The sequence below is a fragment of the Carcharhinus amblyrhynchos genome, chromosome 1, assembly GCF_965287045.1.
Source record: "Carcharhinus amblyrhynchos chromosome 1, sCarAmb.v2.hapA, whole genome shotgun sequence".
NCBI classification, from domain to species: Eukaryota; Metazoa; Chordata; class Chondrichthyes; order Carcharhiniformes; family Carcharhinidae; genus Carcharhinus; species Carcharhinus amblyrhynchos.
Window position 1 is genome coordinate 47,992,664 of NC_137324.1, and position 25,773 is coordinate 48,018,436.

General features: G+C 42.9%; 1 protein-coding gene across 2 annotated transcripts in view; it reads left to right on the forward strand.

Moving 5' to 3' along the window:
* Positions 1–25,773, forward strand: part of LOC145362534 (A disintegrin and metalloproteinase with thrombospondin motifs 12-like) — a 510,217-nt gene that overhangs the window by 337,348 nt on the left and 147,096 nt on the right. The window lies entirely within an intron of this gene.

Below are 25,773 nucleotides of genomic sequence, written 5' to 3' on the forward strand. Positions count from 1 at the left end.
GAAGATAGTACAGCTCAACATGTGGCTAAACAGCTGGTGTGGCAGAGAGGATTTCAGATATCTGGACCATTGGGATTTCTTCCGAGGCAGGTGGGACCTGTACAAGAAGAACAGATTGCATCTAAACTCAAGGGGCATAAATATTCTGGCTGGGAGGTTTGCTAGTGTCACATGGGAGGATTTAAACTAGTTTGGCGGGGCGGGGTGGGAACCAAAGCAAAGGTGAATTAACTGAAGGGGAACCAGAGAGTAGGGTCAGTAAAACTCAAACAGCAGGCAGAGTGAGGTTGCTGATTAAAAGATGGTCTGGTGGACTGAAGTGCATTTGTTTCAATGCAAGAAGTGTAACAGGTAAGGGAAATGAACTTAGAGCCTGGATTAGTACTTGTAGCGATGATGTTGTTGTTGTTGTTGTTGTTATTACAGAAACTTGGCTAAGGGAAGGACAAGATTGGCAGCTTAACTTTCCAGGATACAGATGTTTCAGGTGGGATAGAGAGGGATGTAAAAGGGGTGGTGGAATTGCACTACTGGTTAAGAATATCACAGCAGTATTGCAGGAGGACATCTTGGAGGGTTCATACAGCGGGAGGCAATATGTAGAGCTCAGGAATAGGAATGGTGTAGTCTCAATGTTGGGAGTTTACTATATGCCTGCCAACAGCCAATGGGAGATAAAGGAACAGAAATGTAGGCAGATATTGGCAAACTGTAAAAGTTGTTGTGGTGGGAGATTTCAACTTCCCTTGTATTGACTGGGATTCATTTAGTGCTAAGGGCATGGATGGGGCAGAGTTTGTAAGGAGCATCCAGGAGGGCTTCTTGAAGCAGTACGTAGATAGTCCAACTGGGGAAGAGGCCATACTGGATCTAGTATTGGGGAATGATCCTGGCCAGGTGGTTGACATTTCAGTAGCGGAGCAGTTCATGAACAGTGACCACAATTCGGTAAGTTTTAAAGCCCTAATGGACGAAGATAAGTGTAGTCCTCAAGTGAATGTGCTAAACTGGGGGAAGGCAAATTACAACAATATTAAGCAGGAACTGAAGAATGTAGATTGGGGGCAGATGTGTGAGGGCAAATCAACATCTGGCATGTGGAGGCTTTCAAGCTGATAGGAATTCAGGACAAGCATATTCCTGTAAGGATGAAGGATAAGGACAGCAAGTTTCAGGAACCTTGGATAACTAGAGATGTTGTGAGCCTAGTCAAAGAGAAGAAAGAAGCATTTATCAAGACTAGGAGGCTGGGAACACACAAAACAAGTGTGGAACATAAGGAAAGTAGCAAGAAATTTAAGCAAGGGGTAAAGAGGGCTAAAAGCAATCATGAAAAGTCATTGGCCATCAGGATTAAGGAAAATCCCAAGGCTTTTTATGTATGTATAAAGAGCATGAGGGTAGCCAGGGAGAGGGTTGGCCCACTCAAGGACAGAGGGAATCTATGCATGGAGCCAGAGGAAAGGGTGAGGTATTAAATGAGTACTTTGCATCAGTATTCACCAAAGAGATGGATTTGGTGGATGATGAGTTTGGGGAAGGGCGTTATAGATAGTTTGGATCATGTTGAGATCAAAAGGGAGGAGGTATTGGGATTTTTGAGAAAGATAACAAGTCCCGAGAGCCTGAGGGGATAAATCTCAGAATACTGAGAGAGGCAAGGGAGGAAATTTCTAGGGCTCGAGAGAAATCTTTATATCCTCGTTGGCTACAGGGGAAGTCCCAGAGTATTCATTTGTTTAAGAAGGGTAGCAAGGATACTACAGGTAACTACAGGCCAGTGAGCTTTACATCAGTGTAGGAAAATTATTGGAGAGGATTCTTCAAGACAGTCTTTACTCTCACTTGGAAATAAGCCAACATGGTTTTGTGTAGGGAAGGCCATGTCTCACTAACTTGATCAAGTTTTTCGAAGAAGTGACAAAGATGATTGATGAGGGTAGGGCAGTGGATGTTGTCTACATGGATTTCGGTAAGACCTTTGACAAGGTCCCTCATGGCAACTGGTGCAGAAGGTGAAGTCACATGGGATCAGAGGTGAGCTGGCAAGATGGATATTGAACTGGCTCGGCCTTAGAAGACAGAGGGTAGCGGTGAGAAAGTGCGTGTCTGAATGGAAGGCTGTGACAAGTGGTGTTCTTCGGGCATCAGTGCTGGATCCTTTGCTTTTTGTAATATATATAAATGGTTTGGAAGAAAATGTAACTGGTTTGATTAGTAAGTTTGCAGATGACACAAAGCTTGGTGGATTTGCGGATAGCGATGAGGATGATCAGAGGATACAGCAGGATATGGATCGGCTGGAGACTTCGGTGGAGAGATGGCAGATGGAGTTTAATCCAGACAAATGTGAGGTAATGTATTTTGGAAGGTCTAATACAGATGGGAAATATACAGTAAATGGCAGACCCCTAAGAGTATTGATAGGCAGAGGGATCTGGGTGTACAGGTACACAGGTTGTTGGAAGTGGCAATGCAGGTGGAGAAGGTAGTCAAGAAGGCATATGGCATGCTTGCCTTCATTGGCCAGAGCACTGAGTTTAAAAATTGGCAAGTCATACTGCAGCTTTATAGAACCTTAGGTAGGCTGTATTTGGAATATAGTGTTCAATTTGGTTGCCATTCTACCAGAAGAATATGGAGACTTTGGAGAGGGTACAGATAAGATTTACCAGGATGTTGCCTGGTAAGGAGGGCATTAGCTATGAGGGGTTGGAGAAACTTGGTTTGTCCTCACTGGAGCATTGGAGGCTGAGGGGTGATCTGAAAGATGTCTGCAAGATTATGAGAGGCATGGACAGAGCGGATAGTCAGAAGCTTTTTCCCAGGGTGGAAATGTCAAATACTACGGGGCACAGTTTAAAGGAAATATGAGGCAAGTGTTTTACACAGAGGGTGGTGGGTGCCTGGAACTCGTTGTCGGGGGAGGTAGTGGAAGGAGATACAATAGTGAGTTTTAAGGGACATCTTGACAAATACATGAATAGAATGGGAATAGAGGGATATGGTTTCTGGAAGGGTAGGGGGTTTTATTTCAGTTGGACAGCGTGGTCAGTGCACGTTTGGAGGGTCGAAGAATCTGTTCTTTGTCTTTGTAAATAAATTGAAAACATTCATCTATTCCTGGTATTGAGATATTAATTGAACCTTTTCATTGGCTAATTCATCTTCAGTTAGCCTCACTTGTGTAATTCCTTTCTTGCAGTGTGACATTGAAGGTTTCTTCATTAATATGGGAGATATTCTAAATCCTCCTGGTTTCTTATTTTAACTTGACATGACCTTTTACCATTCACTAATAAGTGAAATGAGATGAAAACTGGATCACAAATTAATGTTGCCAAAAATCATTAGCCCATTGGAATTACTTCAGTTATTAGTACAAATGTAAGTCACTTAGTAATCATTTGCAGGAGACATAGGAAATTACAGAATGATGGTTGGAGAGTTAAGACAGATGGAAATTTAAGGAATTACCATAAGAAAACAGGATGGGATGGAAAGAATATTTCAACAATCCAACAGACAACAGTGAAAAGATTTTGCTGCAAGCTGTGAAATCAGAAGAAATGCAGGGTGATAAAATAGCTAAAGCAGTACAAAGTTGAATGGATGACAGAAATCTAGGCCATTGCCTAGGCAACTCCAATTACTGGCTGCCAGGCATTGCTCAAAGAACAATATGAAGAATAACAGCACTTAACTGGTACATAGAGACTGGTAACAAAATTAGGAAAGTTCTCTGTCTGTGTCTGACATCAGTGTGGTTCTTTGTGTTTTGGGAGAAGCCCATCCAACCACAAGCCAATGAATAGCCACTTAAAGACCTCTTCCTGCCCCACTGCAATTCTTCCTGTGGTGGGCGGAGGCCGTGGACACGTTTGAATCCAGCAAGATATTGCTCCTTGGGTTCCAGGTGGGTATTCCTCCTTTGCAGCCACCTGGGTGATCGGTGAGACCCCTCCAAGGACAATCACATGGATTGCAATAATTCAAGCACCTTCTCCTGGGCAACTGGAGATAGGTAATAAATGCTGGCCAACTAGTGATGCCCATGCCCAACAAATGGTTAAAAAAAATACCAGCACAGACTGAGTTGGTCAGGTCCTAAAGGACAAAGCTACTAGACTGAGTCTGCAGCAGGTGGTGAGGGAACCTACAAGTGAAAAAAACATACTTGACCTCATCTTCACCAACCTGCCTGCTGCAATGCATCTGTCCATGACAATATCGGTAGGAGTGACAACCACACAGAACTTGTGGAGACAAAGTCCCATTGAGCATACCTCCATTGTGTTGTGTGGCACTACCATTTTGAACTGATCCCTCTGCCTATCAATACTCTTAAGGGTTCTGCCATTTACTGTATATTTCCTATCTGTGTTAGACCTTCCAAACTGACCTATATCTGCTGTATCCTCTGATGGGCCTCGTCACTATCCACAAATCCACCAATCTTTGTGTCATCTGCAAACTCACTAATCAAACCAGTTACATTTTCCTCCAAATCATTTATATATATTAAGAACAGCAATGGTCCCAGAACTGATATTTGAGGAATGCCATTTGTCACAGCTCTCCATTCAGAAATGCACCCTTCCACTGCTACCCTGTGTCTTCTTTGACTAAGCCAGTTTTGTATCAACCTTGCCAGCTCACTTCTGATCCCATGCGACTTCACCTTCTGCATCAGTCTGCCATAAGGATCCTTCTCAAAGGCCTTACTGAAATTCATGTAGACAACATCTACTGCACCACCCTCATCAATCATCTTCATCACTTCCTCGAAAAACTCAATCAAGTTCGTGAGACATGACCTCCCCTTTACAAAACCATATTGCCTCTCACTAATACGTCCACTTATTTCCAAGTGGGAGTAAATCCTGCCTCAAAGAATCCTCTCCAATAATTTCCCTACCACTGATGTAAGGCTCACCGGCCTGTAATTACCTGGATCATTCTTGCTACCCTTCTTAAACAAAGGAACAACGTTGGCTATTCTCCAATCCTCTGGGACCTCCACTGTCACCAATGAGGATACAAAGATTTCTCTCAAGGCCACAGCAATTTCCTCCTTTGCCTCCCTCTGTATTTTGGGGTATATCCCATCAGGCTCTGGGGACTTGTCTACCTTAATGTCTCAAGAACCCCAATACTTTCTCCTTTTGATCTCACAACATAGGACTACTTGCCTGCCAAATAGCATAAGCAGCAAATAAGAGAGAAAACTAAACAATTCCAAACAAACAGATCAAATGTAAGCGCTGAGAACCTGCCACATCCAGCTGTGAATGATGATGGACAAGTAAACAACTCAGAAGAGAAGGAAGCTCCACAAATATCCCCATCCTCAATGAAAAAGAAGCCCAGAACGGCCGATAAGGCTGAAGCATTCGCAACAATCTTCAGCCAAAAATGCCGAGTGGGTGATCCATCTTGGCCTCCTCCAGTGGTCCCCAGTATAGATGTCAGTCTTCAGCCAATTTGAGTCACTCCACCTGATATCAAGAAATGGCTGAGGACAATGTACTGCAAAGACTAAAAATCTTCTGAAATTAGTACTGAAACTAGCCACATCTCAAGCCAAGTTGCTCACGTACAGCTACAACACTGGCATTTATCCGATAATGTGGAAAATTGCCAGATATGCCCTGTACACACAAAAAAATGACAAATCCAACCAGGCTAATTATTGCCCCATCAGTCTACTCTTGATCATCAATAAAGTGATGGAAGGGGTCATCAATTGTGCTATCAGCAGCACTTGCTCAGCAACAGCCTGCTCAGAGATGCCCAGTTCCTGACCTCATTACAGCCTTGGTTCAAACATGGGCAAAAGAGCTGAACCACAGAATGACTGCCCTTGATATCAAGGCAGTCAGCATCATGGCATGATGGAGCCTTAGCAAAACTCAGGGATCAGGGAAAAACTCTCTGCACAAAGAAGAATGGTTGTGATTGCAGAGGGTCAATCATCTCACCTCCAGGGTATCACCGTAGGAGTTCCACAGGATAGTGTCTGAGGCCTAACAATCATCAGCTGCTTCATCAATAACCTTCCTCATATCATCGAGTCAGAAGGGGGGATGTTTGCTGATGACTGCACAATGTTCAACACCATTCGCAACTCTTCACATGCTGAAGCAGTCCATTCCCAAAAGCAGCAAGATCTCGACAATATCCAGGATTGTACTGAGAAGTTGCAAGTAACATCACACAACACAAATGTCAGGCAATTACCACTTCCAACAAGAGAGAATCTAACCATTGCCCCTAAACATTCAATTATATTACCTCCACTATCAATATCCTGGGCAGTTATCATTACCCAGAAACTTAACTTGATTAACCATATAAACACTGTGGCCTCATGACATAGAACATAGAACATTACAGCGCAGAACAGGCCCTTCGGCCCACGATGTTGCGCCGACCAATTAAAAAGCAATGACCCTCTAACCTAAACCAATCCCTTTCTATCCATAAACCTATCCACGGATCTCTTAAACACCCCCAAACTAGGCGCATTTACAACTGCAGCAGGCAGGGCATTCCAATCCCTCACCACCCTCTGGGTGAAGAACCTACCTCTGACATCCGTCCTATAACTACCACCCCTTAATTTAAAGCTATGCCCCCTCATGCTAGCTTTCTCCATCCGAGGAAAAAGACTATCACTGTCCACCCTATCTAAACCTCTAATCATCTTATATGTCCATACATATTACATCTTACATATCCATTCAGGACAAAGCAGCCCGTTTTGCGAATGCTTCAGTCTTATCGGACATGCTGGGCTCCTTTTTCATTGAGGATGGGGATATTTGTGGAGCTTCCTTCTCTTCTGAGTTGTTTACCCGTCCACAAACATTCACTCCCCCCACTGTCAGTGCACATTGGCAGCTGTGTGTACCATCTGCAAGATGCACTGCAGGAACTCATCAAGGCTCCTTAGGCAGCATCTTCGAAACCTACGACAGCCATGTCTAGGTGTATAAGGGGGCAGATGCCTGTGAATACCTTCACCCGAAAGTTGTGCTCCAAGTCACTCACTGTCTTGGATTGGAAATTTATCACCATTCCTTTACTGCCACTGGGTCAAAATTCTGGAACTCTGACCTGAACAGCTCTGTGGGTCAATCTACACCTTGGGACTTCAGCAGTTCAAGAAGGCAGCTCCCCACCACCTGCTCAAGGGCAATTTGTGATCGGCAATAAATACTGGCTTAACCTGCAAAGCCCAGCTTCCCTAATTAAATTTAGTTAAAAATTGCTTTTCCTGCACCCCACCTGAGAGCTGTTGCCAGGAACACATGGAAACAAAATTGAAATTCTACAGCAGTATGTTGTGTGTGAACATGGCCTGAGTCTCAACATTGGGATGCACCCCAAGCCTGTTCGATATGCCATGAGTGTTGCAATTCCTGTTTGCACAAACCAATTTATAGGTCAAACTTTCTGTATAACTGCATAACACTGGTTTTCTATTTCAGTAAGCTGTGTAATGAAGTCTAGCAACATTCCATAGAATAAAATACCAATCTGGATGAAAAAAACAGATCAGTCAAACATTGCACTAATATAAAGCTGACTGCCTTCTATGGATAGTTAATAATTTAAAATTGGGTGTCATTTTTAAATTGGTGATTGGGAGATGGATAGTTAATGACAATAACTGGTAGGATTGTTGAATAAAGTATTCATGCACTTGGGCACATTACAATTTAAATAGCACAACAGATGACAAGTCTCTGGAGAAGACGCGTTCAAAAAAAAAAATTTTGAGGTTAATCTCAATTTGAATGCTTTACCTTTGTCCAATATTTTTGAAAAAACCCAATGGTCTTGTGTCCAAAAATGAATAAGCATTCTGTGCCCATCTTAATTAGGTCACAATAGCTTTCATTCATCATTGATTGGAATCTTTTTCAATGGCAGTCACGACTGTTTAAATTCTTCATTCCTGAATAACTTAATTTTTGTTTGTTTCATTTTGATGGGACAAGGAATGTATTGTCTGGCTTCTTTGCAAATATACTATCAAGGTCTGCACATTTTCAATTTCCTTTCACAGAATCAACACTTTATTTAACCTTCCCTTCATGCTTGAGCAGATGTGGAGAACAACTGACTCAAACTAATCAAAAGGTCTCACATGTGCTCTCATCTGCAGGAGAGGTTCTACAAATTGACATCAGAGTTTATGCTCCAGGGATGAGTCTATGATAATTTCTATCCCTGCTTAATTCTCTGTTAACTCCTGTTGTAAAGACTAACTGTGTGGCATTTGTGTAGGGTTTCATGGTTAAGTGATTTCCTAACACATATTGTACAGGACAACACATTAAAATGGCTATTTGAATAATTGTAGAATCATACTCCAGGAAGAATTATTGCCTGAGAAAGTTGAAAATCATTGGGTTTTATTCAAAGGAGATCTCCATCCAGAAACTTGTTTGACTATTGCTTATTTGACTATCAGCAGGAGCTGGGGGCTCAAATATGGCATATGTTATGCGTGTAATGATTCAACGCAGCTAGAATGTGCCAAGCGCATTGTCTATTCAAGTGAGAGACCTAACAACTGTTAAGAGATCTCTTTCCGAAATGGGCTTGTAACTGACCTCAGCATTAACATGTTTCTGTGTCTGTCTTTCCCTGTAAGAAGTCTCACAATTCAGGTGAGTGGATGAAGGAGCAGCGCTCCACTCACCTCATGAAAAAGCAGCTCTCTGAAAGCTCATAATACCAAATAAGCCTGTTGGAGCTTAAGCTGGTGTTGTAAGACTTCTTGCTGTGCCCACCCCAGTCCAAGCTGGTATCTCCACATCAAGTCTTTCTCTGTGTGTTTGTGTATGTGCTTCACTATGTGTTCGTGCGTCCATTTCCGTATATGTGTGTGTGTTTCCCTCTGTGTTTGTGTGTGTGTTTCCCTGTTGTTTGTGTATCCACTTCCCCGTGTATGTGCGTGTGTTTCCCTAAGTAAGTATATTCTGGGGGCGATACTCTCATTGCTAACTTCTTGGCGCGTCGGTTTGGGAAGTGCATGTCGGTGATTTTGCCGGATCCCCAAGCATCTGCAACCTACAGGCATCTGCCAACCGGAAAAAAAATGGTGCCATTGGGACTGCGCTGAAAAACCGGCCTACCGCTGATCTGCATCAGTTACCATACTTTAGCCATTACTGGGATCGGCGCAGCAATCTCCACCCACATTAGTGACTCCCACGTCTTTGGCGTGAATCAGAATAGATTTATAAAGGTCTCAACCTGGTGTGGCAGCCTTGAACTGGTGTGAGGAGGTAAATGCTGTGGACCTGACGCGAGCGGAGTGTGGGGATATTGCAGGCAGGCCATGGAGATGCTTGGTGGGCTTCATCCTGGCTGTCTTCCGGTGCTATCCTGTGGACCAGTGATATCTGGATGGGAGCAGGGGGTAACTGTTTCTTCAGAGCTCTGTGGAGGAGGGTCCCTGAAGAGTCCTGCTCAGCCTTCCCCTCCAGAGCATTTTGCAATGCCGTTGTCTTGCCGAGGTAGGTTGGGGGGGGAGGAGCAGACCACCATGTGCTGATTGAAGCCTAACCAGATGAAGCAGCTGCTGAAGGTCAGACATGGACTGCAGGGAATCTGCTGTCACTGGACACACTTCTGGTGATGATTTATAGCCTGTCCTGCCATGTGACACAAACCAGCAACACAGGCCTCTAACGGGTGCTGCAGTTGCACACATGGCAATGGTTCAAGGGTACGCGGTGCCCACGGCTGCACACTGACCTGCATAATCTGTGCCAGCATTTGTCATGATGGGAATCTCACACAACCCTAATTGGGTCAAACACATGGCACCATGGAACGTGTGATCTTGCCAGCACCTACAAGTGGGCTCCCAGGATGGTTACTGGGCAACAAGGGTTACCTGCTAAGATCATGGCTGATGACATCTGTGCGAAGGCTCGAGATCCGCTGCTTGGACCGCACTGGGGAGGCCCTCTAGTATGACCCTGAGCACGCTTCATGCATAATCATAGTTTGTTACATTCTGCACAACATCGCCCAGCAGCGGGGAGACTAGCTAGAGCAGGAGGAGGAGGGCAAGGGGGTGAGGTGTATGTCCCACCGTATGAGGAGCCAAAGGAAGGAGAGTGGATGGCGATGGCAGGTGTCTGGCAGGGAAGGGCAGTGAGGGATGCCTTGATTGAAGCCCGCTTCACCCTGCTGGTGCAGTGAGGGGGCTGCAACCATCACACATCCACCACACCCTAAGAGTAAATGCAGTCACTATTCCCCCTCCAACCTGCCCTCAGATCACCACATCAGCCTTCCCCTGCCTCTCTCATCCCAGCATTTTTCGCAAAATCGCAATTACTTTGAGGAGGACCTAGGTTGAGGGCTTGGCTATGCTCACGTGTTTCCTTATATGTGTATGTCGTCTGTTTGTGTGTATGCAAGCATGTGTGTCAGCTTCCCTCTCTGTGTCTTCTATCTGTGTGTGTATGTGTGTCTTCTATGTGTGTGTACATGTATGTCATTTGTGTGTGTGTGTGTCTATGCTTCTCAGCATTCAAACCATCGTTTTATTTCTGCAGATCACTGGAGACTGCCACCACCCACAATGTAAAATATGTTTATTTCTCTCAATGTGCAGTCAGGCTGAGCAGACAGACTTCTGTTTAGAGTCAAAGAAGTTTACAGCATGGAAGCAGGTCCTTCGGCCCAATGCGTCCATGCTGTTCAGTTTTACTACTATGCTATTCCCAATTGCCCACGTTTGACCCATATCCCTCTATACCCATCTCATCCATGTAACTGTCTAAATGCTCTTTAAAACACACAATTGTACCCATGTTTACCACAACTTCTGGCAGCTTGTTCCAAAGACTCACCACCCTGTGAAAAATTTGCCCCTCTCGATCCTTTTGTATCTCCCCCCTTTCACCTTAAACCTATGCCCTCTATTTTTAGACTCCCCTACCTTTGGGAAAAGATATTGACAATTTAGTTGACCTATGCCCCTCTTTATTTTATAGGCCTACGCCCCTCATTATTTTATAGGCCCCTAAGCCTCCTATGCTGCAGGGAAAAAGGTCCCAATTCCTTATAACTCAAACCAAAAAGTCCCCCGAGCATCCTAGTAAATCTTTTCTGCAGTCTTTCTAGTTTAATAATATCCTTTCCATAATACAGTGACCAGAACTGTACACAGTAGTCCAAGTGTGGCCTTACCAACGTCTTGTACAATTTCAACAAGATGTCCCAACTCCTGAATCCAATGTTCTGAAACCAAGAATGTCAACTGCCTTCTTCACCACCCTGTCCACCTGTGACTCTATTTTCAAGGTGCTATGAACCTATACTCCTAGATCTCTTTGTTCTATAACATTCCTCAACAACCTACCATTAACTGAGTTAGTCCTGCCCCGATTCAATCTACCAAAATGCACCACCTCGCATATATCTAAATTAAACTCCATCTGCCATTCATTAACCCACTGGCCCAATTGTTCAAGATCCCGTTGCAATTCTAGATAACCTTCTTCATTGTCCCCTATGCCATCAAACTTGGTGTGATCTGCAAACTTACTAACCATGCCTCCTAAATTCTCATCCAAATCATTCATATAAATGACAAATAACAGTGGACCCAGCACTGATCCCTGAGAGAGACACATAGAGAGAGAGGGAGAGACGCACACCGAGGAAAGTGAGAGCCAACTGAGAGAGATACACACACCAAGAGAGTGAGAGCTACACCGAGAGAGAGAGACACAGTGAGAGAGAGGTTCACAACTTTCTGAATGAGAAGTTCTTCCTCATTTCAGTCCTCAATGGCTGACCCTTATTCTTAGACTGTGACCCCTAGTTCTGGACTTTCCCAACATCAGGAACATTCTTCCCACTTCTAGCATGTCCAGTCCCATCAGGATTTTATATATTTCTATGAAATCCCCTCTCATTCTTCTGAATTCCAGTGAGTACAAATCCAGTCTCTCTTCGTACGTCAGTCCTGTCATTCCAGAAATCTGTCTGGTGAATCTTCGCTGGACTCCCTCAGTAGCAAGAATGTCCTTCCTCAGACTAGGAGACCGAAACTGCACACAATATTCAAGGTGTGGCCTCACCAAAGCCCTGTATATTTGCAGCAAGATATCCTTACTCCTACACTCAAATCCTCTTGCTATGAAGGCCAGCTTGCCATTGACTTTCTTCAACACTTGCTGTATCTGCATGCCAACCTTCAATGACTGGCCCACCATGACCCTCATGTCACATTGCACTTTCTCTTTTCCAAAACTGCCACCATTCAGATAGTAATTTTCCTTCCACCAAAGTGGAAAAAGCTTACATTTATCTTGATTCTAATGCATTTGACAATTATTTGCCCATTCACCTGATACACCCCAGATATTCTCTCTTCCACCTTCTTCCATCGGGTAAAAGATACAAAAGTCTGAGGACATGTGCCAACTGACTGGCGAACAGCTTCTTCCCTGCTGCCATCAGACTTTTGAATGGATTTACTTTCCATTAAGTTGATCTTTCTCTACACCTAGCTATGACTGTAACACTACATACAACACTCTCTCGTTTCCTTCTCGATGAACAGTATGCCTTGTCTATATAACGCACAAGAAACAATACTTTTCACTGTGTACTCATACATGTGACAATAATAAATCAAATCAAATTAAATCAAATCAAACCCTGTCCAAGCCACCCTGCAGCCTCTGATCATCCTCCTCACAGCACACACTGCCACCTAGCTTAGTGTCACCTGCAAATTTGGGGATAAAAATGACTCTCATATGACACTTCTTCAGCACTGTCCAGAAGGAGTGTCATACGCTTCTCTCTTCACAGATGCTGCCAAACCTGCTGAGCTTTTCCAGTATTTTCTGTTCTTATTTCAGATTTCCAGCACCTGCTGTATTTTGTTTTAATTTGGAATGCACTGTCTGGTAGGCTGGTGATCATGGATTCTGTAGTAACCTCCAAAGGTCCAAGAACTGGATAAATGCTTGATAGAGAAAATTTGCAGCTAGAAGGGGGAAAGTGCAGGTTAGTGGGATGAAATGCATTGTTCTTCCAAAGAGCTGGCACAGACTTAATGGGCCAAATGGACCTTACAATCTGATGATCCATAAAAATGTTACGTTGAGAGAGTTTGACAATCGATACAAGCTTTGAACATGATGTAGCGATCATTTACGTCTGACTGTTGTTTGAACTTGTCAATTTGTTATTACATTAAACTCTCTTATTTACTCACAAAATGTACAACTATGGTTTATGGAAATCACTCTGTTCAATTGCCCTTGAGATACTTGGCATCACAAGTCGGGTGTACAGTGATGTATAACAGCTTGCTGCAACCAATTCTCATAATTCTATCATAAGTGCTATTGTGAAATGCATCTGGAGTATTGGGTTTTATTCTGTTGCGTGTGACAGGAACTGATTAAATGAGATATTGCTCAATTGTGTTGTCATATTGGCAGATGATAATCAATAAAGGATGGATAGGTAGATAAACAGATAAGAGGAAATCAATTTATTTTAGCAAGTTTGTACTGATGAACAAAAAACAAATATTAATAATAAAACAATGGAGCACTCTTAATATAAGTTATGTATTTTATTTGGGCAAATATTTGTCTTACAGCCACAATTGAAGTTTCCTTCCACACTTTGCAAATAGCCTTCCAGTTTTTCATGCAGTAATGAAGCAGCTGCCCAGTGACTGGTACGAGTGTTCATGATCTCCTTTCACATGAGCAGACGTCTTTTTGTTTTAAGCTGAAAGATTATGTTGTTAGCTTTAAATCATCTAATGAAGTGGTACTAAGACTTTCCTCCCTTTGCTACACAGCTTTGGAAAAGCAAGGGCATGCTAGTAGGAGATGGGCTAATGTATAAACGAAGACTGAATTTTATGAATGCTGAACTGCATGAGATCAGCCGTTAACAGTCTTACTTTTTATTCTCATCGCACTGCACAGTGAAGCTACCCACAACCCTTCTGCCCCACACACATACACACACACACGCATCCTGCAATTCTGGCACCAACTTAGCAACTGGCCGATGTGCATTTAGACAAAGAGATTCTGGCAGCATCATTGTTTCATTGGGGATCACTACCACATAACCTTCAACGAACTGACCAGAGGGTATAACTTAATGCTGTGCCCCCATCACAAATCCAGAGAATTTCATTGTTGTTAGTCCTCTTTGAGGCACATCCCAAATTAGCTGGGGGACATATGCAGACAGCTTCCAGTCAGAGATGTGAAAGAAGAAGAAGAATCCACCCCCATACTCAGCTCCAATTTCTCACAACAGAACTAATCAGAAATGGTATAAGGTTACAACACTGGAAGAATCCATTCAGCCCATTGTGTCCATGACACCTGTCTGCAAGAGCAACATAGCTAGTATCTCTTGTTCGCCCTTTCCATGTAGCCCTTCAACCTACTGTTTAATTTTATTTTGAAAGCAATAATTGAATCTGCCTCCACCACTGTTCCTCAGACAGTACATTCCTAACACTAGTAATTTATCATAATAAAACAGTTCTTTGCCAAATCTCAGTATCCTCTTTTTATTTGTCTCTTCTGTTAACAGGAACAGTTTCTCCTGTCAGGTAAACAAAGGTCATTTTAAGCGATTTATATTTGTAAAGTTAAATAGTTAAGTGGGCTTAATTTTGTGTAAGAAAGGGTAACCCTGTATTTGAAATCATTCTGGACAAAGGTGATTGTAACTATGTGGGAGTTTTGGTTTCAATTCAAATTGTGTTTCTATTATGCCAGAGAGGTTGCAGAATGAAGAGTAAATAAAAGACGGCAGAAGCATGAGGTTGTTGCTTTTAAAGTAGAACTTTCTTGAATTTAGTTTTAGCTGTATTCATTGGCAGTTAGTTTAGAAGGCTAGAGAGAGAAAACATGACTCTAAGCTTTGCTGTAAGAAAAGTCATACTATGAGTAAAAGTTAAGAAAATAATTGCAAGGAATTAAAGTCCAACTTGATAAGGAAACTAGAGTAATGGAGGGAAGTTTCCAAAAAGCCTGAGGTTAAAGGTACTAGGACAGGGAACTGTTCAGTGAAGACAGGCACAGCTGAGAAGAGGGCTGAGACACCAGAAAGATATGTAAAGTGATTTTTATGTTTGGGAAAATGTAATACATTTTGGGAGACATTATTTGGAATCATCATAAAAATCGGTAGCCAAATCTTGAAGTTTGTGTAAAAGACTTTAAGGCAAAATCAATCTTGAACAGGGAGGTGTAAAACCTGAAAGTGAAACTTTGATAGAGGAAGCAATGTTTAAAAGAAAACTTGAAAGTGTCTTTGAAAGCTGTATTTGAATTACTCATGTGGAAGCCTAAGTTCAGTAAGACAAGGTAGCTCGAAGAATAGGTGTCATTTTCTTTTTATTATTGTCACAAGTAGACTTACATTAACACTGCAATGAAGCTACAGTGAAAATCCCCTAGTCACCACACTCCGGCACCTGTTTGGGTACGCTGAGAGAGAATTTAGCATGGCCAATGCACCTATCCAGTACGTCTTTTGGACTGGGAGGATTTTAAGGAGAAATCCACAGACATTTACTTGGGCTTAGAGTGGCATACGTGTCTTACCGTCAGTCTATGTGCTTAAAGGGACTGTATGTTACTGAGACCATTATAGCCTTATGTATAATTTATAACCTGTGTTAACCTTAAAACCGCTGTATATTTGTGAAGGTAAGGGGAAAAGATTAAAGGCATGCTGTATCATAATCAAATTTCTCATGTTTAATAAATATTTTTTCTTCTTGTTAAAACTAATTAGTGATCCTGTGAATCCGTTTTTCCGTGTTTCCTAAAAGTAAAGTAAATTTTGAGCCAGGATTAAATTTCCTCAATCCACTCTGTCCTGACTGTTTATGATTTTGAACAACTCGATCAAATATTTTCTCCCAATAGGGCAGCATGATGGCACAGTGGTGAGCACTGCTGCCTCAGAGCACCAGGGACCCAGGTTCAATTCCAGCCTCAGGTGATTGTATGGAGTTTGAACATTCTCCCCATGTCTGCGTGAGTTTCCTTGGGGTGCTTCGGTTTCCTCCCATACTCCAAAGATGTGCAGGTTAGGTTGATTCTAAAATTGCCCCTTAATGTTAGGGAGATTCATGGGGTAAATACATGGGGTTTGGAGATAGTGCCTGGGCGGGATTGTGGTCGGTGTAGATTCGATGAGCTGACTGGTCTCCTTCTGCACTGTAGGGATTCTATGATTTAGCTTCCTTTCCTCTGAGGAGAACAACTCGAATTTAAAGCACTGCTGCCTCACAGGGACCTGGGTTCAATTCTGGCCGTGGGTGACTGTGTGTGTGGAGTTTGCAAATTCTCCATGTCTGCATGGATTTCCTCCCACATTCCAAAATGTGCAAGTGCACAAGGTTATGATGCTGTGGGTGGGCCTGGGCAAGATGTTCTTTCAGAGAGTCAGTCAACCACTGTGGGCCTTCTGCAGTGTAAGCTTTCTATGGTTCTATGATTAATTCTCCAAACTGCATCTTGCCAGCTGCTGGGAAGCCTCCTACAATGTGGAGAAATGGCCCAGTGAAATAGGGAAGCATTCCAGCGGATGTCAGGATGGCGTGGAGGGCCTCCTTTTTGGACAGTCTTCTGCTGAGGCTGCTGACCTGCTTGCCGTCTCGTACACTGGTAGCTCAGGATGTCCAGATACTATCCTTCATAGGATAGCCAGCAGCTGCTAATGACAGGACCTGTTTCTTAAAGAAACCTCCTGCCCCCAGCCTTCAGTAGTGGGACTCTGCCGCCTATGTAAAATCCAGCCCCGAAGTATGTGATTTAAAGAACTGGAATATTTTTGCAATATTGTGACGTGACAAATAATAAAACTGAAGAGATGCAATCTGTACCACAGCTGGAATGTACTTTCCAAAGTATTGTTAAACACGTATTATGTCTCTGGAGCTTATTATGGATAAATCATAGACCCAAACATACTGATTTAATTTGTGCCTGTAAAACTGAAGGAGCTTGTGTTAATAAAGACGAGACAATTTTTTTTTTTGACTGCAGCCCTGCTGAAGGTAAAAAAAGTCATATAAAGTTTATTTATTAGTTACAAGTCAGCTTACGTTCACACTGCAATGAAGTTACTGTGAAAATTCCCCAGTCGCCACACTCCAGCGCCTGTTCGGGAGTATGTCATACTCTTCATGGTTCAGTGGGTAAATACACGAAGTACACACTGTGTGAAAATGAGCCACATACGTAACAGTGATTACACTGGAAAAAAGTATACATTTTTCATCAATCACTTTGGATTGGCATGAGGCCAGGACAGGTGCTATGCTTACAAACTGGGAAGATCTAGCGTTCAATCCATGCTGTATTAAAGCCAGAGGTTGGTGGAAATAATCAGAACATCAAGGTGCATTTCTGGAGAAAAACAGTGAAATTTAGTTCAGTGGTGATCCTTCATCAGAATTGGAGAAAAATAGAAATGTGTGCTACATAATGTGTTGGCTCATTGCAACTAGAGTGGTGGTAGATATGCTGAAATTTGTCAAATATTCCTGGCCTTAAAGTAAAATCAACTAGGTTTCTGAACCTTGATGACTATCTGGCTACTGAGGTTTGTGTGAAACGTATAGAATCAGAGTGTGTAATTTAGTCCCTTAAGCCCGTCCTGCCACCATTCATAGAATCATAGAAAGAATCATAGAAACCCTACAATACAGAAAGAGGCCATTCAGCCCATCAAGTCTGCACCGACCACAATCCCACCCAGGCCCTACCCCCATATCCCTGCTAATCCCTCTAACCTACACACCTCAGGACACAAGTGGGCAATTTTAGCATGGCCAATCAACCTAATCCACACATCTTTGGACTGTGGGAGGAAACCAGAGCACCCAGAGGAAACCCACGCAGACATGAGGAGAATATGCAAACTCCATACAGACAGTGACCCAAGCCAGGAATCAAACCCAGGTTCCTGGAGCTGTGAAGCAACAGTGCTAATCACTGTGCCGCCCAGTACTGATCTGTGAACAAATAGCTGCCTTTGTCCCGTATTCCTCAAAAGCTTTGGTTAACAAGAATCTATAAACCTCAATTAATCAGATAAATGGACAATTTATCTGATGTCAATTGCCATCTGTGGAAGAGAGTTCTAAACACCTACCACCCTTTGCGTGCAGAAGTGTTTCCTCATCTCAATCCTGAAATGTCTGGCTCTAAACTTTTGACGATGTCTCCATAATCCTCGAATTCCAAAACTGTGGAATTGTTTCTTCCCCCCCTATGCTAGCTGTCCTCTTAATATCTTTGTTGCCAGCCTTAACCCTTGCCTCCCCCATTCCCACCTGAAGTTAAAATCCATTCACTTGATGAAGGAGCAGTGCTCTGAAAACTCATGAATCCAAATAAAACCTGCAGGTATTGTGAGTCCAATGCCAGCATCTCCACATCACAGCTGAAATCCAGTTATAATGTATCAGCATTGCACTTATACTACAAATCATTGATGATACATATGAATGTAGCACAAGCTTTTCATTTTGTGAACATGGTGAATTGAAAATTAACTTTGTTTAAAGTGGCCGTCCCTGCAAACTCTGTACATTCAGCAACAATTTCACTCCCCGCCTCCCTACTGAATCAGACTGTGAACAATTTCAGTGACATATTTGACCCCGTATCCTCTTTGTACAAAAAGATTCCATATCCTCTTTACATAAAAAGATCACATTAAAGCCCACCCCGGCCCATTTGCTGCTAAAATCATCATCCATTCCCTTGTCAACTTCAACCTTCATTACTGTTGTCTGTCAGATGCTGTATTCAGACACTTGGACCAGTTTGCCCTGACGCTCTTATTTGTGACAAAGGATCACGGCTCGAACTTAGCTTTATTAAAACACTTGCAAGTTAAAGAAACAACTCTTACTCATTAAGGTTAAGTTAACTTTTCCCCAAGCTTAGCTGACTGCCTGAAAAGCACATTTACTACCCATTCTGGTGAAATTGACTGAGCTGTTGGACTCAATTCACTGACAGATGAACTCAGGGTTTTCTCAGTTCGAAGGTGGATCTCACACACCCTCTTGCATCACCACGGATTGCAATAGGCTGGTTGAGTTTTGGCTGGGTGGCACGGTGGCACATTGGTTAGCACTGCTGTGTCACAGCACCAGGGATCCGTGTTCAATTCCCAGCTGTCTGTGCAGAGGCTGTGGAAACGTTTTCCCCATTTCTACATGGGTTTCTTCCGATGTTTTGGTTTCGTCCCACAGTGAGAAAGACATGCTGGTTAGGTGGATTGGTCATGCTAGATTCTTCCTCAGTATACCCAAACAGGCACCAGAGTGTGGCGACTGGGAGATTTTCACAGCAACTTCATTACAGTGTTAATGTAAGCCTACTTGTGACAATAACAAATAAAGTTTAAAAGATGTCCATTTTTATCGCCCTCTCTGAGCCCTTCTGAAATGTTCTCTGGCTTTCGACCAATGAGGTCAAAGGGGAGCGGTAACAGCACCTAGTGAGGTTAGGCCAGTTAACACTAGATAAACATATCTCCTTCCAAGATATAGTTAATAGCAGGGAGTCGGCTGAAACTGAGAAATATACAAACTTTTTTTTTACAATTGTTATGGCTGAGTATCTCTTGATGGTTTCAGGTCATAATGGCTCCCCCATTGTTAAGTTTAAGCATCAATATGCAAGACAGGTGTGGGTTGATACCTGTTGGCTTTGGACTTGTGGTGACCTTGTCCGCATTCCATCAGGCTTTGCTTGTAGAAGCTGTTTAGATATATATATATTAATTTAATGTGTCCAGTTTTATGCTGGGCACATTAATTGCTCAGACAGCATGGACACATTACATTAGCCCTGTAAATGCTGTTAAAGTAAACTTATTTATTTCTTTTTTGAGACCTTGGATATGTTTTTAATACAAAAACTTCTGACATGTTAGAGGGCGAAACCAGATCCAATTGCCAAAATTGGCAAGTCAAAAATTCACCAAAGAATACAATTGAAAGGACTCCATTCCCACGTAACTCAAGGATGTGATCAACAACATGTTAAATGATTTTGCCAAATCTATTCCATTAGTCTGTGGGGAGGGTTGAGTTTTTAGACTTATACTTGAAGCTTGTTTTCTTTTCTTGATGGGTTATCTTGTAGTAGATAATGTAATCCAATGCAAGTCTCTATCAGGGCCTGTTTGATATGCCTCAAAATACAGATCATCTGGTCATTTTCACATTGCCGTGTGTGGGAGTTTGCTTTGTGCAAATTGGCTGCTGTATCCCCTACATTATAGAGATGATGCCACTCCAAAAGTGCTTCAGTGGTTGGCAAGTACTTAGAGACATCTGATGGTCCTGAAATGTGCCATATATATGCAAATCGCTCTTTCTTTTTATTGATTTAGTGTTTGTTTTGTTTTATTGGCTGGTGCAGCCAACAAAATGTCATCTGTTTGAATTATCCACCCATTGAGACAGGCTGAATATGAACAAACCTCTGTAATCCTGTTTTAAACCTAGCTTGCGCTCAGTATTATGCCATTAATTGAAAGGTCAGCTTGATTATGGATTTTAGCAAAATTGCCCCTGAGACTAAACCTCTTGACTAGCTAGTTTTTGTGTTTTCAGCTCATGCAAATGATGTAGAAACAAACTGCTCATCTCGCAATGATAATATCATTCTGATTCTTGGGGCCCTATTTTATCATTGCGTCATGCCCACTTTCGGGCACAAAAAGTCAGGTGTGAGGCCATTAACGCAATCTATGCCCGAGGATGGCCACTTTATCGAAACCCGGAAATGGCGGCGATCCGATTCACGCCTGAAATGGGCGCAACTGCGATTTAAATGCATTTGCATGCATTCCAATTGATTTAATGAACTGCCTGCCCAACTTTATCAGCATTTCCCCCGTTACCTCCGCGTTCGCCGATCCAGCATCACGCCAAAATGAACCTGCTGAATAAAAGTCTGAATCAGGCGCTCCAGCTGCTGAAGAGTGCGTTCAGAGCTTCCAACAGCTCCCTGACTCAGATCAGTGGTGGGGGTGGAGAGGGAGGTGGGTCAGATGTATCTCTGGTAGGTGGGGCAGGGTGAATCGTTGTCTGGGGATGGGAGGGCCGATCGTTGTCTGGTGTTGAGGGGGGAGGGCTGATCGTTGTTTGGAGGAGAGGGAGGAGGAGGTGGGTCAGATGTTCCTCTGGGGAGGGGGTGAGTGAGTTCAGACCATTCTCTGGGGGGGAGGGGGTGGGGAGATGATTGAGGCCAGATCATTGTCTTGGAGGGGGGGAGGGGGGAGGAAGGCAGGTAAAATGTATCTCTAGTGGGAGGGGAGACACAATAGCTGATTGGTGGGGAGGGGGGTTCAGATTGATCTCTGATGGGGGGTCCGCAGCCACTCTGCAGGCGGTCAGTAGGGACGGGGGACAAGGGTAACAATCAGTCTGGGTAGCGGAGGGTGTTGCATGGATAAGGAGGACAGTGATGTCTATGGAGGCTATCGCTCCCGCTCTTCACTCCCGGGCCGCTTTCTTTACTTTCTGCAGCCCGGGAGCGATCTGACATGGGCACGCTTTTTCAAGTTCTTTTCTAACTGTGCACGCGCAGTTCCGAGCTCCAATCGTTTCAGCCATGCTAAGCCCCTCCCATAGCGTGAATGGGACTGGCAATTTTTTTTTCAGGCTAAGTGCATATGGGGGTGCCTGAAAGCAGATTTTCAATTGGATCCGCATTACACCCAGATTCAGCATTTAGAATGAAAATAGTAAAATCAGGCCCTTGATTTAGATTTATTTCTCTAACATTAATACATAGTTGTAAAATAAATGTCAGCTGTTTATTCACCTCATAGTTATTATGCGATCTTTCCATATAAAATTGTTTCCAGGTCTGCCTACATAATAATAGCAATTAAACAACAGCATAATTAACTGTTGGAGGGACCAAGATTGGAGAATGCCTATTGTTTGCTTGGCATTCTGGCTACTATCGAAACATTGCAACAAGAACAAAATACGAAAGAAACAAAAAGCGAAAGAAATACTTAAAAAAACTTAATCCCTCCAGTCCTGAATTAATTCTATTTATTTATGTGTCACAAGAAGGCTTATATTGACACTGCAGTGAAGTTACTGTGAAAATCCCCTAGCTGCCACACTGAAACATCTGTTTGGGTACACTGAATGAGAATTTAGCATGGACAATGCATCTAACCATGAGGGCAAAAACCAGAGCAGCTGCAGGAAACCCATGCAAACACAGGGAGAAAGTGCAGACTCCGTACAGTGACCCAAGCCAGAAACAGAACCCAGGTGCCTGGCGCTGTGAGATAGCAGTGTTAACCACTGCAGCACCGTGCTGCCACGTGTATATTCCTACATTGGCAAAATAATGTGCTCATGTTACGCATGGCCTGCATTCAAATCTCCAATACGAGCAGGGCTTGACGTGAAGCCTGAGGTTCATTCTTTTTCTCTGTTCCTTCACATAGGCACTTACTCTCATTTCAAATGTAGTAGCAGGATGTGGGTGAGCTTTTTATGTCTGCTTATGTTTGGTGCTGGTATAAACATATTGCATTTCCTGAGGGCATCTGTGATTAACGTAAAATAGATGCACACCCAGCAAGATGGATGCCAGACCTCTTTTTCCCTTGCTTCCCTTCCAGGAACTGAGGGTCCCCCTGGGCACATTGCAGAGTGAAATCAAACTGAAGGCTTTCTAATACGTTTTGATGCATGGATCCAAGTAGATTTTTTAAAAAAAGTCTTGCTTTCTGCTTTTCAACCAGCAACTAATGGGGAACATGTAAATTATTCAGGCTTAACTTAATTCCCATATGGCATGAAACAAACTGAGAGAATAGGCCAGTGTTTTTTTTTGCCATGCACACAGCAGGAGATAGTTCAGTAATGGTGAGTGCATTAGTGAACATGCCAACATGCTGGTGGCATTAAGTATCTCCAGTAAGTAGTTTGGGAGAAAGAAGTGTCGGAACAGCAGAAAAATACCGCTCTAAGTGATTTTAAGGCACTGTAGGTAAAATTACAGGAATTGCTAGTCTATTCAGACCTCAATGTGCAAAGAGATAAAAATTCAAGCCCAATTTTTTTTGCAGGACAGCGAGGATCATGGCAAAAATCTAGGAATTGGCCAGAAATTCTCAGCCTGGGCCTGACTGGAGTCAGGCTGGGGTTTGCACATGCATGGTTTACGGAGACAGCTGGCCATTTAAAATTACCAGCTGTATCCACTGAAGTGGAACCTTGGTAGACCACTGGTCAGAACATTGAATACAGGAGTTCAGATGTCTCATTGGTCAGAACATTGAATGCAGGAGTTGAAATGTCTTCTTGAAGTTGTACAAGACATTGCTAAGGCCACACTTGGAATACTGTGTGCAGTTCTGGTTACCCTATTATAGAAAGGATATTATTAAACTAGAACGAGTGCAGAAAAGATTTACTAGGATACTACCAGGACTTGATGGTTTGAGTTATAAGGAGAGGCTGGATAGACTGGGACTTTTTTCTCTGGAGCGTAGGAGGCTGAGAGGTGATCTTATTAAGGTCTATAAAATAATGAGGGGCACAGATCAGCTGGATAGTGAATATCTTTTCCCAAACGTAGGGGATAACTGGAGGGCATAAGTTTAAGGTGAGAGGGGAGAGATAAAAAAGTGTCCAGAGGAGCAATTTTTTCACACACAGGGTGGTGAGTGTCTGGAACAAGCTGCCAGAGGTAGTAGTAGAGGCAGGTACAATTTTGTCTTTTAGAAAGCATTTAGATAGTCACATGGATAAGGTAAGTATAGAGGGATATGAGCCAAATGCAGGCAACTAGGATTTTAAAAAAAAGAGTGGCATGGACAAGTTGGACCGAAGGGTCTGTTTCCATGCTGTAAACCTCTATGACCAAGAGTTTGAAACTTGGGGGTGTGGAGATTAGACCAGGTAAGAGGAGGACTGAACTTGATGGCTTTGCTTGGATAAACAGGGAGAGGTAAGGTCCACTTTGAATGTGGCCCTGGTGTTCATTTGCAACACGTGCAGTGCCCTGTGTGATTGTGAAAAGTGATTAAGATTATTCACTTTTTATGCACAAATCCATGGGAACTGTCAAGTTGTCGAAGAATTGGCCAGCTTTGAAGGAACTGTCACAGGATGCTAGGTGAGTTGACATGCAGAGGTAAGATCAACGAGTGATGGATTGGGTTGACATAGGGCACGTGTGAGGCCATAAGGGTGGATGGGGGGCATAAGTTAGCATAGGGGGAAACCTGGGACTCTGGGCCTCGGTCTCAGAACGAAATCAGCCCTTCAGTAACAGAACAAATGCATGGATATGAAAATGAGCAGAAACTAAGTATCACTCATACCACCCACCACACTGGTCTCTGCACCACTCAAATAGCAGTAATCCTCTTTAAACAAACATCTGCATCTGTTAAATTCCACAACCACCTGTGGTACCAGCTGAAGTGCCACCCATTTGTGCACCTATAATTTAGCCCATTTTGTCAATAGTAAATGTTTCTGCTATCTTTATAATCAGATAGTGCACAACAAACAAGAAGAAATAAGACCATAAGGCATAGGAGCAGAATTAGGCCACTCAACCAATCGAGTCTGCTCTGCCATTCAATCATGGCTGATATTTTTCTCATCCCCATTCGCCTGCCTTTTCCCCATAACCCCTGATCCCCTTATTAATTAAGAACCTATCTATCCCTGTCTTAAAGACCTGACTCAATGACTTGGCCTCCACAGCCTTGAGCAGCAAAGAGTTCCACAGATTCATCACTCGCTTGCTGAAGAAATTCCTCCTCATCTGTATTTTGAAGGATCATCCCTTTAGCCTGATTTTGTGCCCTCTGGTTCGAGCTTTTCCTACTAGTGGAAACATCCTCTCCACATCCACTCTATCCAGGCCTCGCAGTATCCTGTAAGTTTTAATTAGATCCCCTTTATCCTTCTAAACTCCATTGAGTACTGACCCAGAGTCCTCAACCATTCCTCATATGACAAGCTTTTCATTCCAGGGATCATTCTTGTGAATCTCCTCTGCACTTTTTCCAAGGCCAGCACATCCTTCGTTAGAATGGGGCTCAAAACTGCTCACAATACTCCAAATGGGGTTGACCAGAGCCTTACACAGCCTCAGAAGTACATTCCTGCTCTTGTATTCTAGTTCTCTCGACATGAATGCTAACATTACATTTACCTTCCTAACTGCCAACTGAACCTGCACGTGAACCTGAAGAGAATCTTGAACAATGACTTAAGTCCCTTTGTGTTTCTTATTTCCTAAGTATTTTCCCATTTAGAAAATAGTCTATGCCTCCAGTCCTCCTACCAAGAGCGTAACTTCACACTTATCCACATTTCCAAATGGCAGCAAAAATAAACAGGGGAAAAAAATCCAACATCTAGCACCATTTTTAAAGGTTGGGTTCATGGACCTCTCTGCACACCCGACCTGGGAGCTGGAAAGTTGTAATCTGTGGTAATTGTCAATAATTTTCTAATTGCACTTATTAAGAATTAAACCCCAGAATGTATTTTAATATAACCTTGCAGATAGCAAAAAGTAAAATAATAAACTCAATATACTTATGGATTTACCTTCAATAGATAATCTTAAGGGTTTATTGTGTAATGTTTAGAAAAAGCCTCAAATTTTTCTGAGAGAATGAGTAATAATATTGGGATATATG